General features: G+C 43.2%; 1 protein-coding gene across 2 annotated transcripts in view; it reads right to left on the reverse strand.

Annotated features, from left to right (window-relative positions):
• OSTN (osteocrin) overlaps positions 1-14,768 on the reverse strand; it is a 47,918-nt gene that overhangs the window by 18,689 nt on the left and 14,461 nt on the right. Inside the window, exon 1 of one of the 2 annotated variants that reach the window (XM_005524979.3) lies at positions 308-359. The exons of the other annotated variant lie outside the window; for it this stretch is intronic. The gene's annotated coding sequence lies outside the window, so the exon portion shown is untranslated. Of the gene's footprint in view, positions 1-307; positions 360-14,768 lie in introns of those variants that run through there. 2 annotated transcript variants of the gene reach the window in all.

The following is a 14,768-nucleotide window of genomic DNA, read 5'->3' on the forward strand; positions in this document are numbered from 1 at the left end:
TGTTTAAATATTGACTGATTAACTGAAGGAAATAAGTTTCCACTGAATATTTGTAACTCAGTTTTAATATACCAAAAATCCTAGGTGATAGGCACCTTATTTTCTTAATTCCAAACTGGAAAAAGTAGTTGTGCTTTTCCCATCAGATCTGGGCATCTTTATACATTTTGCATGTCTGTTAATAAAATAAAAAGAAAAAAATGAAGAAAACATCAAAAAGAGGAAAACATAGAAGGGAAGAAAGCTTATGGAAAAAGAGCAGAAGACACAAAACATTCCCAACACATTCTGCCCTCAGTTCCCTTACCTTGCATTGGATTCAAGCAATTCCAACCTTAATGGTCCTGCTATGTTCTTCCTCCTAACTTATCCTTAATGTTCAGCTTTCTTTCAGAGTTTTTTATAGTCTCTGGTGTAGACTACAAACTCCAATCCCTGCCTTTGCTTTCTCTTACATCATTTCTAAAGATTTTCCACTGATCCTTGCCCTAAACCTTTCTCTGTCCTGCACTCTCACACACATACTTGACTCACATTTGTTATATTTATTGCTGTGATCAAAATGATTAGGTTATAATTAAAGGTCTAGGGGTTTGTTTTGTTGTGGTTTTTTTCCTTTTTTTTCATTTAGTTTCAAGATTCAGACAGTCATGGGAATAGAAAGATTTTCAGCAGCATCACCATTCCTCTAAACTCTCACTTTTGTAAACTGCAGTACAGAAACATGATGTCCTGAGTTATTACTAAGGTTCATTTTTAAACTTAATGTCTTTGGGATATAAGGAGTACTGTATCAGCTTTGGAAAGAAATAAGTGTGTTTTTAGTACACCAAGCACCACTGTAAACTAAGCATTAGGAAAGGAGTGTGCTTTGTAAAGCAAGTGACAAGAACTAAACTTTATTTCTGTTATTGAAATGTTCAGCTGTTGAATTGTAAAGCATGAGCTGTGGAGATGCTTGTCTTTTCTAGACAGTACCAGAGGACTTATTTCTTTCCCTGTTTGCCTCCTTAGAATAAGTCTATCTTCTTTTTTGCCCCTTTTTAAAACTCTCAGGTTTTAATAGATTTGTGGAGCATTTTAGACCTGTTTTAGGGTTTAAAATTCTGATCAGTGCACACTCCTCAAGAGTTAATTCACAGTAATTTTATTCTCTAAATAGGTAGCCACAGTACTTTCAAAGTAGTTTTTACTCTGACTTGCCAGAAGCTGTTCCTACAAGCCATGGACAATATAAGGAAATTTGCAGTATGTGGGGAAAATTGCCAGTCAGGAAGCAAACACTTTAATTTCATTTGTCTTGGTCAAATTGATTAGAGAAAAATAAGAATTTAGTCATATTGAGGCAAAGCATCTTCCCCATCCCTGGGCATGTTCCAGGCCAGGCTGGATGGGGCCCTGAGGAGCCTGGTCTAGGGGAAGATGTCCCTACCCACGGCAGGGGGGGTGGCACTAAATGATGTTTAAGGTCCCTTCCAACCCAAGGTGTTGTGTTTCTACAGCATCTCTCAGTACAGACCAACGTGGGAATGTGGCCCAGAGCAGATCTGCAGAAACACTGCAGACACACAAATGTGTTTGCCACAGGAGCAGCCACACCAGTGTCAGGCAGGTTGGGACTTCTCCACTGCAGGTGTAACAGAGCACTGATGGCAGATGCAGAAGTCCAAATGGGCTCTGTGGGTACTAGAGGAGCAAGAGAATCAAAAGAGCAGAGCCAAACACCACCAGACTGCTGAAACACAGCTGAAAATGCTGCTGCATAAAGAGACTGTGGTCCATTTCACTACATTTAGGTGGTAGTTTGCTGCTGGAAGTCCAAGGACACAGGAGTACTTGATTGATGTGTCTAAAACAAGCAAGCAGGATCTCAGGAGAAAAAAATAATAAAAAACCCCAAACAATCTAACAGGGAGGTATTATTAGTTTGTGGGGTAACTTAATGACACATGACCACAAGGTGCTGCTGACTGGCTACTGCAGCTCCAGGCACTGTTCTTCTTTCTTCTGTTGGAAAGACACAAGGTGGCACTCACAGGTATTTACTCCTCTTGGGAGTTTTTACAGGTTCTATCTTAAGGTCTTCAAGCAGAATCTCTGCAGGACTCCATTCTGCCACCGTGCTGGGGTGGCTGGTAGCAGACCTGAGCTGTGACAGTAGGCTGATGACAGAGAGCTGAGTGCTGGCAGTGAAGGCGTTTCGGTGTTCCACAACACAGGGGAAAGTCTGGAGAACAGCTGAGACTCAGCCATCCACAACTCAGCACCTCACAAGAGTGAGGGAGAGGAGGGAGGACTGCAGAAAAAGCAGCAGGAGAAGTGCAGCCATAGTGTCACCTCCTTTGGCTCCGAGAGGATGTCTCAGAACCAGCATCAGAAATTTTCTTTTATGCTCACCACGGATCAGTGATGCTATAGCAAAGCTCCAGCTGCTTTTGTTCTACTTATTGGACCTATTCTGAGGCTGAGGTTCTTTCTTTAAGAAAAGTTATTTTCTATTTCACAATTTATCACTGTATCCTCCCTACAAAATCTGAAAGATTTCAGAAATGGTTGCTGATACACAGAACTATCATCAACTCTGACTAGGAGGTGTGAAGGGGTAATTTGTCATCTTCATGGGCAACTTCTGACCTTAGCATCAGACATTTTAGCAGCACATGTGTGTTTTCTCTCAGGGGGAAAAGAAACCCCAAAAAAGCAACCAATAAACAAAGAAAGCAAATAAGCGAACAAACAAAACAAAGTAAGAAATACTACTAATAAAGATGAATAGTTTTAACATTAAATTTCCTACTCTAAATTGACTTTCATTTATTAGCACCTTTTTAACACCTTCTAGTGAAGACTGCCAAGGAAGTTTCCCACACAATGAAAAAGGTATATGGTGGTTACTCTGCTGGCAGATCATCTAAGGAACAGATATCCTCAACAACATTGTGGTTTAATTACACTTAAAATACAATTAAGTTAGAGCAGCCAAGAGTTTGGAAGGAGTCTTTATTGTCTTAACCATGAATGAATAAGCAAATATAATGTGATTTTTCTCAACTATGAAGACAGAAAAGAAAGAAAAAGGAAATTAGAGGAGGTAAGGACACAATACATGAAGCTCTTTTTGTTACCATCCAAGAGAAAGGCAAACTCACCTCCCTACTGCCCTCATGATCCCATAAGAATTTCTGTAAATCTTCCAACACTGGTTTGCAAATCAGTTGAGCTGGCTGTTTTCCTTAATTAGACAAGTTCTGATTCAGAGAGCAGGATCTTGGTTTAACATGGGAAAACAACACCACACTGAAGTCAGCAAAAGTGGATATTTTTCCAGGTTTGCAAGGTTTGCCCCAAAATTCTAAGAAATAATCCAAGTGCTTTATTTTTTCTTTTCAAATTTAAAACTATATTCCTTAGAATAAAGAGCTGATTTTCATGAGCCAGGTGCTCAGCTGATACTGATTCATATAGCTCTGAGATAAAAAAATGAGATATTCCAAATTACAGTGACTTCAATTTATTTTTACTTCTTGAGACAATAAACTTCAGATAAAATTGGCCCAATTCTGACACCAATCTGAAAGAGGAATAGCATTCCACCAGATTAATCAAAACATAGCATTTTACAGCTACATTATTGGTACAGGGAGAGCATCCAACATTACTTTTGTTGCATTTACATTCATATCTTGTCTGGAGAATGGAAAACATTTAAAAATAACCACCCCAGATTTTTAGTCAATACAAAAGAGAGAATTTCAGAAACCAAGCTAATTCCCATTTATTTACATGTAGATACACAGAGCAGAGAGTGGATGACTCCCTGTAAGACAGACTCTATATAAATAATGTGCATTAATTTTTTTCCAATAGAAGGTACATGCTACCTTGGAAGGAAAACCTATGTTAAGACAACTATTTTTAAATCTGCAAACGATCAAAGTAGGTTTTGCTGTGTCACTTCCATTTAAGATGAATCCTTGCAGCTAGATAGAGTTGGAGAAACAAAACCCACAAAGTGAAGGTAGAAAATAGCACTGAAGACAGTAACATTCTTTAGGAATGTTGGGCTTCCTACTAGCAATTTCTATATATGTACTTTTTAAAAGTCCTTTGTGCTGGAATTATGTGCTTGTGATAGGTGCTGGGTCATGACATGTATGAATCCATAAAAAGCTCTCAAAAAACAGAGCAAAAGTCCCAAAAAAGGACAGCTTCTTGAAAGGCAAGGCATGCTCTGATGCAGAAGGTTGTGTTTGGAAATAAAAGATGTTTTATCTCTGGTGCCCATGCCATTGGCTCCCAGCCCAAGATGGACGTGAGGAGTGGAGATGGCCAAGAAAAGCAACAGGACCTTTTGTGCTACGGACACAGCGGTCCATGAGCCAATGGACAAGGGGTAACAAAAACACACAGATGTCTCAGTGTACCAGGCAAATGGTAATAGTTCTGGGCCAGTGTCAGCCTGGTCCTGACTCAACTGGCAACACAGAAATGAAAACAGGTACATTGTGTTTCCATCCCCTCTAACTACACTCCTTGGAGTCAATGATAAACATAAAGATAACAAACTGGGAACCAGCCCTATCTGTCCGTGCTAGGAGTAAGAGTGTTGATGTTTTCACGCTGCCTTGTCAAAGACACGTGTGCTGATGGCTCCTGCCACTGAAACAAACTCCTTGTGGCCCATGAGCACTGGTGCCACAGTACACGAAGCACAGAACAGTGAAGGGTGCACCTTGGCTCCAGAGCACACACTTCAGCTCCAGAGCCAGGTACAAATGTGGCCATGCAGCACAGCACTGAATGTGCAGCAGCAGCTCAAATTTAGATATGCTCAAAGAAGAAAAAATGTATCTATCCTGAAACTTTCCTCACTTCACACTTTATTTCTAAAGAATTTTCATAATTTTCATGCAGAACTGAGAAGTACACTGGAGTTTTGTTTATTGGCACCAGGACAAGAGATGTAGAAGAAGTAAAGAAAGCTGCTAATCAGCAAAATTATGACAACAGACTGGGGAAAGAGAGGAAGGAGAGGAAGGATAGATATTCTTCAGTCAGAGGTGTGGAAGCTGGGCAGAGCCATGTGGACCACTCACAGCATCACAGGAAGCTGTAGGAAATCTCACCACCCGTTTCTAGCAGACATGAAGGTAAAGGAAGTCGTGTGAAAGGTGGGGCTGGGAAGTTGTTTCTCCAGGGAAATAATTCCTGCACCAAATGGTATTAATGAGGAAAGTTCTGCCCCCTCATTCCTGCTAAGTCCACCCCTGGGATGGTGGCTTGCACAGCAGGACTGTGCTGGAATCAAACAGAGCACGCTGTTAGTGTCAACCCAGGAGTTCAGAGCAATTTGTGCTGGCTAATTTGATTTTTTCCCTGCTTTGCTCTAGTATAAACGTGCTTATGGATTGCTTCTTTCCAGAGAACCAGCAAACAAGGGAAACAGCAAACCAATGCTGTTACAGAAATGAAGGTCTATGGTATTTATAAGAATTAACCATCCCACAACAGTTTGTAAATTTGTCCTAGCACTCGAGCCAAGTTCTGGTACATTACTTGTCCACTTCAACTCCTCTATCACTTCAGCTGGACACAGACCTGTGTTTGCTAGACTCTGCACCTTTCTGCAGGGAAGCTGCCGTTCCCTGAACAGCTGCAGATGCGCAGCTGGATTATTCCGGGGTGTTTCAGGAATGATCCCGTCCCAGCAGAGCGTTCCTCAGTCAGTCACCGCCCTCTAGAGGTGCGTGGGGCTGAGCTGGGGCTGCTGCAGCCCGGCATCCCGCAGCTCCGGCACTCTGCCAGAAGCAGGAGGAAGGTGTTGGCTGGTTTGAGTAAATCCAGGTACGCTTGTGGGTACCAAGGACTGAGCGCCGATTCCCAGCTCCTCTGTTATTCCTTCCCTCTCCACCTTCGAGGAGACCCAACCAGCAGCATTTCCTTCACGCATTTTGCATTCTTGCTGCTGCAGAGAGGAGTGAAACACATAGAATGACAGAGAACTGCAAGACACAACTACAATAAAAAGCAGTAAAAGCAACTGCCAGACTAAACTCTTGTTACAGCTCATTTTTTTCCTCAAGCAATGCGCCACTGCAGGAATTGATTGTGCCCTCATGAGCTGGACGTGCTGGTATGAGAAAAGCAGCAAGCCCTTCTGTACAACTACACACTCACATTACTTTTCCTTGTCTGGAATAGCTTGGAAGTTTTAAAGAGAAGAATATAAAGAATGGTGAATAGTAAGTAGCCCACCACATAACCAAGTGATGCTGTTCCTGGTGTGCAAAGACACACTTTGAGGAGGTATTTAAGGGGAAACTGCTCTGTACAGACTTAGCACAAGACCCTGGAGGGAGGAGTAACGCATGGCCAGTTTTCCCAGACACATCCTTCCTCTTTTTTTTTTTTCCAGCTGGAAATTCTGTCTAGGTGGAATTTAGAAATTTTTACATTTTCTTCTTAGAGGTTGGCTGGATGTGCTGGTTTTCCTGCACATGGAGGGATTCTGCAGGTAACCATGCACGTGCACAGACCACCTGTGCATGGGCAGCCCCACAACTGATCATATACTCCTGCTGGCAGTATTTAATAAAAATAGAGCAGATGCCCAGGATCTCAGTAACCATTCCATTTCAAACATCACCCTGGGATCCAGAAGAGCTGTGTTCTATTACAGAATCACAGCGTGGTAGAGCTTGGCAGGGAGCTGTGGAGATTGATTAGTCCAACACTCTTCCTCAAAGCAGGGTCAACAAAATCAACTTTTTGCCAGTGCTCTCCACTCTCTGGGCAGCCTGTTCATTCTTCAGTCACTGCCACAGTAAAAATAAAAAATAAAAAATCTGATATTTAAATGTAATTTCCTGTACTCAGTTAGTGTTCCTTTGTGTCCTGGTCCTTGCTGTCCAAGGTGTTGATGCCACTGATCTCTTGTGTAAAGCAACTTCCAACTTTGTTTATCTGATATAGGTGTTATTTCAGTTATCCTTCATAGATAAATATGTTATCATCCTCCTTTAATGTGAAGCTCCTCATATTGGCAACATTCACTTCCATGTGGACTTTTATAGCAGCCACTGTCCTGCTGCTCAGGTGCCTCAGATTGGTTTTAATTTATGTTTTCTTTAAGTGCTTATGCACATATATACTACTTTACATATATATATATATATACACTACACTACAAGTCTAGAGACTGGCACAGAGGACTGAGCACTTTATAATATCCTGTGGCCAAGGCCTATAGAGTCCTGTTCAGAACATTATGACATGAAAAATACCCTTTCATTTTACCAGCTTTTTTCCCTTCTGTGGCTGCTGTATTCAAGACAAAAAGTGAGGGAGAAGCCCCAGTCTTAGTCCCATAGGGAACACAGGGCAGTCACAGTTCTTTCTGCATGGAACTGAACAATTTGTGCCTGGTTAGAACTGAGAGACTGACAGATTCAGAAAGCTCAAGGTCCTAACACTGCCTGCTTATTCTTGCTGTGTGTTTCCTTGTCCACCCCTGCACTGTGCCAGCCACAGTCAGACCTTTCCTCTCTGCAGGCCAAGGTTGGTCTTCCATGAGGATCTCTGGGTTCCTTCATGGGTTTTTCTGTCACATTTAAAGTTACTGTGTCCAAGCCATTTGAAAATAAACCATGACTCTCATGTTTTCACAACACCTTCAGGGGCAAAGAAGCACAATGATTCCCTGCCAAATTTTAAATCCCAGCTCTGGAAGTGCAGGTTTGTCTCAGCATAACTCTTCCCCTGGTCACAGGCAGTGGGAAGTAGGCTTGTGCCATGCAGCAGCAAGTCCCTGGAACTACAAGCATTGCTGCTGGCATGTCAACCAGCTGCATAAATCCCCAGAGGTTCATGTGAGCCGTGTAATCCTCTGGGCTTCAGTTACTCACACCAAGCTGGGCGATGTCCAAAAGCCGCACGCTGCCCTCCCTGCAACGTGGCTGTTCTCCGGAGCCCGTTTGGTGCCTCTCCCTACCTGTCCCTTGTCTTCACCTCCAGAGGAGGCCTCCACATCTTACACAAGGACCTTGAAGAGGGGACAAACCCACCTCCCTTGCACTTGCTTGGCTCATTAATCCCAGGTGTGAATCCACGGATCTGTGGGTGGAAGGAGGTTTTCCCTCTATCTCCACAAGGGCAGACACGCTGCATTTGTGCTTACTTTACAATTACACTTGGAACCACGGAGCAAGAATATTATAGTTTCTTATGTAACCATATATTTATTTTGGTTATGTGGGGCTTCAAGGCAAATCTAAAATGGTGCTGGACCAGGCTGCTGCCCGCAAAAGAAGTTTGTCAGCAGAGTAACAATAATGTTCTGCTTCTGAAAATGATATGCTGGGCTTTATGGTCAGCTTTTAGGTTTCAATGCTTTTTTTTTCGACTTTGATATTTGAGCCCTCCCCCCAAAGGAATTTCTTCGAGTGTGTGCACAGCTCTCCAAGCAATGGTCATGGGAGGACAGGGACAAAGCACAAAGAAAGAGATGCTGACGGCATCTGAAAATTATTTGTAATCTCAGCCACAGGAGCTCAGTTGCATTAGCACAGTAATTTATATGCTGGGGAAGGTTTTTCTGATGTTCTTCTAGAAATTTCTTTTGGAATCATTAGGTATCCAAAATACATTTGGAACTCACCAACCAGAGGAGTGAGACGGAACAGATAATTCTGACTAAGCACCCCAATCCCTGTCTTGCAGCCCCAGTTAAAGCACATTGCCACCAAGCACACAACTTCAGCAACCAGAGAGGATCTGGAGCTGGGACACTGAGCTAAATCATGTAACACAAGCTGGGATATTCCATCACAAGAGGATCCTTCTGGGATCTGAATCATCTACACTTGCCAAAGCCCAGTCTTGCCACAGCAAAGCCTGGTTGTCTTTGAGAAAAAAATGGCATTGTGAGAGTATGGAAGCTTTGAACATCAGATGTGTGCAAGGTAAACATAGAAGAAGCAGCTGATCTTTTTTTTCAAAATCTGCCTTAAAATAACAGATAATAAAGTACATGATAAATAACACAAGGAGCATATTAAACAACAACAAAAAATGTGAGGCGGGCTACTAAGGCTGCTACTGAGAGAGTAACAGACCTGGCACACTGCCACAAATAACTCATCTCTGCTCATCCCGTGGGGCAGAAACCCTGCCCTGTCTGCTGCACACAGACATTCCTGGGCACACAGCAATGCCACTGCTGTAAGTCCTGCTGGTAGAAAATGCTTGGAGAGCTGCAATGTTCTCAGGAGCAGGGGGTGCCTGTTTAGTGGAGAGAAGAATTTAGTTCTTAGTAGACCAAATAAACAACAACAGGCAGAAAAAATATCCAGCTACTAGCCATCTCTGGCTCTTCCCATCCCAAACAAAAGACTGGCTTCTATCCAGGCACATTGTAATGGAATAACTGCTCTAAAGTCAGTACCTTGATTAGCAGAGAATACTGTCATTGCACTGGGGTCAGCACTGTGACTGACACCAGTACAAACAAGGCCAAAGCCTGGCTGCAGAGTCTGAATGCAGAAAAAGTCAGACTCCTTTTCTTCAAGGCATTTATCCACACAGTCACTATCTGAAGCTCCTCAATCCTGCCCCTCTTCCATCTCTTTTTTCCACCTGGTCCTGTAAGTTCCTTGGGCCAAAGGGGATTTCCCCCCTCCCCTCCATCTCAAGCAGGTTCCTCACTCTCCTGCCACATGAATAACTCGGTATGACCAGCGTCACCCTGAGGAGCAGCAGGGTTAATGAACTGAAGCCTTTCCCCTCTCCTGCTGCCTGCCCAGGCTCTGAAGCCTCTGGGCAGGCAAGCACATCATCCAGAGACTCCCCAGGCTGTTTTCTGGGGAACATGGGGAGCACAGGGTTAGAAAGAGATGCATGAGCCATGCAGCCCCATGGTTAGAGAGGAGAAACCTCAGCCCAGGGCTGACAGTGACTGATGACTGTAGGTGCTGCGAGAATTCACTGCTCCTCACGTTACCCAAATGTCAGGGGGTTACAGAGATGCTATTAAAGCACCACAGGAGTGCAAAGATCTGTGTAAACTGAGAGGATAATCACCAAGCAGAGCAGAAGCTGTTTGACAGTGTTGAAATTATGTTCTCTGGTAGCTCTCTGACTTGGCACGTGACTTGATACACGAAAAACACCCATATTGTGTTTTATGTCCATGACAATTGCTTTTCCTGTAGCAGAAAATGATTTGTAAAATAACTTTTCTTATTCCCAAACCACTCCAAATTTTGCAAATTGTTTTCCACGGACTAGAAGTGGATTAGAAATAACCTTGGCTCAGGGAACCTTGGCTCTGTTATGGGGGTTTTGCTGCTATGACAGCCAGCTGGGAGAAGACATTTATTTCTAAATTACTCTATTTTTACATTAATATCTCTTTTAGAGCAAAAGAGCAACAGAAGCAGTATTATTTCTGTTGTGTGCTGTGTGTGTGTGTTGGTTCCTAGGAACCACAACTTACTATCATCCACCATAGGCATCCCTGGTCATTTCATATGGCAGCATATCCACTGTGTCCCCAGTCCCAGGCCCTGAGATCACTGTGGGGGACAGGGGCAACTCCTTTTCTCTGTACTGGGATCTGCCCTCAGAAACAAAAATCCCACTTTACAGGAGACAGCCTTGTGTGGACAAAACCCTGCACTCCAATATCATAGAATGGGTTGGGGTTTTTTCAGATTGCTAAATCTGACCCCAAAATTTCCAACAGAAGATATTCTTGCCTACCTCAACTTTGCCTTTGGCCCATCTGCCACAGCTGTTGCAGGGCTGAGGTAGTGTCAGTACTATGAGCAATGAACTAAATGTTCTTTAGAGGGAATGAAAATCCTGAGAAATTAACAAAAATCAATGGAGATATTCCAGATGAGGGAGGTATATGGCTCAACAAAAATAATGAAGCAGAAAACACACACAGATGCAGGAGATGTTGTCCAGACTGTTAAGCTACCCTGGCTCAGCCTGCCAGGAGCACAGCCCTCAACACCCATGCAAAAACCTGCACTGCAGCTTAACCCTGACACTTCTCTCCCTGTCACTGGCCCCCAGCTGCTCACTTTGCTGGCTCCTGATGGGATTTTTCCACTGGAGGGGAAAGCTTAACCACTGATATTACCTTAAAAATGCATTTGGCGGTGTTCAGGAGGGGTACCCTGAGTGCCCCTGTGAGTGACTCCAGAGCAAACCCAGGGATCACTGCCAGGGGAGGCTTGGGGCAGGAACACTGAGGAGATCCTGCTGGACAGGGTGAGGGACACACACACAGGGTGAAGAATAAACCAGTAAAATAACTATAAGGTTTCTTTTATCTCACAGTATTATTTCGGTGTTAGAGCTCCTCTGTCCTCAGCATTTACTTTGGTGTAACTGAAATGAAAATGTGGCTCAGGAGCATTGGAGGACTCTGAGACCAGCTGAAAACAGAGAAAACATTACTTTACTCCACCAGATTAAGCAGCTTTCCATGGGGCACATGTCTTGAAAGGGGAAACAAATGACTGTACAGAGCTGCAGAGATTTTCAGTGACTTTAAATCGACTAAACTTGCCAACAGCTGAGATTTTGGGCAATAAACTTGGCTGGAGCTGAGCCAGCCTCTGTTAGGCTGGGATGCTGCCCTGTAAGGTCCTGAACAGAGTGCCAGACCCACCCGTGCCGAGTGTGACAGGGAAAATGCTGAGGGGACAGAGGCTGAAATCAAGCCTAGAGCTCCAAATAGAAAACACATCTGGCTGCAGCTGCAGAAGTAGGGATACCCAAAGGAGGACATTTAACCATCTGCCCTCTTTGGACAAGAGCACCTGGACTAGAGAGGTGAGCTGGGCTCTCACATCTCCTCTGGGAACAAACATCTGCATTTCATGTACACACTTTGCTCACATTTGAGAACATTAATCCAGCACAATGAAAACAAGAAAACTCACCAGCTGTGTGCTGATGAAACCAGGCCCTTTGGCTACTTCAGGGAGTTTACTAGGTGTATATAAATAAACATGGAAGACTTCACTGCAGCAGTTTAACAAAGTGCTAGAATCCCTTCTGAAATCTTTATGAGGTGAAAATTAGTAAGCAATCTCTGCAAAACCAGCTGACATTTTTCCATTTATGAGGCTTCCCATGTCACAATGTCTATTATTTTACACAAATATTTTAGTTTAAAAACGACCTTTCTGAGCTATGCTGAGATGAGAAGGCTGCTGAGATCCCGGGCTGATGTCCCAGAAACCTCAATAGAGTGCCTGGTATTCACAGTTGAATTTTCTAATAAGGTGGTGCATATTTCCAAAATGTCACTGCACAAGTGGCCATTGGTGGAGTTATTTTAAGGCAGCTCTTCAGGAGGGCACTTCTTGTGACATGCCTGCCTGGAACTTGCTTAAGACCCTGCTGTGAAGAGACTTCAATGGCAAAGGCAGCTCCAGGATCACTTACTGGAAGAGATTTTTATCTCTTGATTTTCTTCTCTTTGTACTGGTGTCAATTAGAAAAACAAAAATTTCTGAAATTCAAGGGGTAAGCCCTGGATAAAAGCAGACTGAAGCCTGAACTGAGCCATATAAAGCAGCTTCTGCCTTACAGCAGTGGTATTTTCCATGGATAATCTGCACTGGAATAGATGGAAACAACCATTTTCTGTCTGCCTTTCCAACATCACAGCCTCAGGGACAGCTCTGGGGCAGTTCTATTAAAAGTGCAGCCAGCCAGGTTGTGGGGTATCACAGTGAGTGTTTGCAGTGCCAGGCAGTGATCTGAACTGCATGTCCAAAGAATCTCTTCTGATTCTTACTTCAAGGCTCTGAAAGGCACATACCTTCATCCCACCATCCCTCACATCCTCTCCCTGGGAATCTGACTCCTATCCTTGGTTTTGACTTTTTCTCTCCTGCCTGAACATTTTTAAAGTTGGACTAAATGCTCATGAAGCTACTGCTGTGGGGGATTGATTTCCTTTTCCCTTCTAGAATTGTGCAAGATCCTTCAACCACTGCTGGTACTATTTCACAAAGATGCCCATGAAGGTCAAAATAGTTGTGTTCCCTAAGTGCAAGGTAGAAAATCCAGAGAGCCTTGAGGTATCTTCTGTTGTTCCTTAAGACACATGGGAAATAATTTTATTTCTTTTTTCTCCACTGGTCAGTATTTCATCATTCCTTCCTCACTCCTCAACTTCTGTTAGAACATTTTGTGACAGACTTTGTCATAGACTTAGGGTGCTGCAAACAAATTAGACCAGCTTGGCTTCCTTTAATTATTATTTTCCAGCACAGAAAAGGCCAATCATTTTCATTTGTGAAAGAAAGTGCTTTAAAATTTGCTCTGGTGCCTTTGTCATCTGTCCAAGTGTGAACTTTAACTGCCTTCTTCTATGGAAGACAAACAAACAAATCAGAAACAGTGAAATTGTAGCTTTTCACATGTTCTCCTACTCGTGGGAATGACTGCAGGAGATGTTCTTTGGAGAATGAGGAGCAGTGTCCCACCTACACTCAAACACTGCATGTGCAGAGTCACAGTTGGTGTGGAAAGGATGTGGCAGCAGAGGAACAGAACTCCTTCAGGATCTCCCTCACCCTCCCTGCCCACGCCTTGCCACCAGACACATTTCTCAGATTACTTAAATGCTACTTTTTTTATACATAAAATGAGCTTCCTGTCTCCCCTTATCTCTGTTTCTACTGCATTACAGTGAAATTTTACTTCGATATATTCCCACAAGAAATCTAACAGAGGAGTCTGGAGAGCAAAAATAATACTCTGGAAGGCAAAATATAAGCAGCTGGGAAAATGCAAAGGGAGACACTAGAAGTATTTTAATTAATTTTCTACTAACTACTAAAATCTCCTGCTTCTGTTGTTATTTCTTTTCTTTTATGCTGGAGAAAAACTGTCATGTGAAGAAGAAGCAATGCCTCCTGGCACGCTTCAAAATTCCTTCTCACTGGCAGAGTAGAATTGAAAAGTCCCTGTGGAAGCTGCTAGGAGGTGACAGCTGCCCTGCCCAGAGCTTCTGAGCACCCCTTCTCTAACCAAGATATCCCCTCCCTTTAGAGCTGAGAGGTTAAACTGACTCAGCAAAGGAGCCATTGCTCTGGAACAGACTTCACAAAGGATTTTGGAACAGGAGGCTTGGCAGTCCCCAGTTTCATTGCAGGGGCAGAGGGTGCTTCCCCCCAGGCAAGGTGATGGCTTTGTTACCCTACAATTCCTTCTCCCCCATTCAGGTGTTCCTACATCTGCCTGACAATCCTACATAAGGAAGCCAAGTGCCACAAAAGCCACTAGGACACTGTCGTGAAGAACTGTCTGGAAAAGGGAATTTCTGATCTGTGGGAAGTTCCAACATTTTGAAATTTGCTTTTCTTTCACATATAAACAAGAGGCCAAAATTCCATGGTCTGTGTGGAATGGATCTCCTGGAGAGGAACAGAGGGAAGGAATGGAGAAGATTAAGAAACTTTATTTTGAAGGAAAAAAATAAAATAAAATCCTGTGGATCCTGTTTTGCTGAACTTTGCCACTTTTTAATTTCCATGGTGGCCAAACCAGATCACAGAAAATACTCTCAAAATCTGCAGCTCACAGGGAATCTGGGAGAGATACATGAAAAACAGACAAACAATTAATGATCAGTCAGGAGCCCCCTGATAAAGGAGCTCTTTTCAAATTGGTTACATATTTCAAACAATACACATAAATTCAATATTTGCAGACAGCTATACAACTCCTCAAAGAATGCA

Source organism: Pseudopodoces humilis, chromosome 11, assembly GCF_049639895.1.
Source record: "Pseudopodoces humilis isolate 2021_Gansu_Grassland_sample_001 chromosome 11, ASM4963989v1, whole genome shotgun sequence".
NCBI lineage: Eukaryota > Metazoa > Chordata > Aves > Passeriformes > Paridae > Pseudopodoces > Pseudopodoces humilis.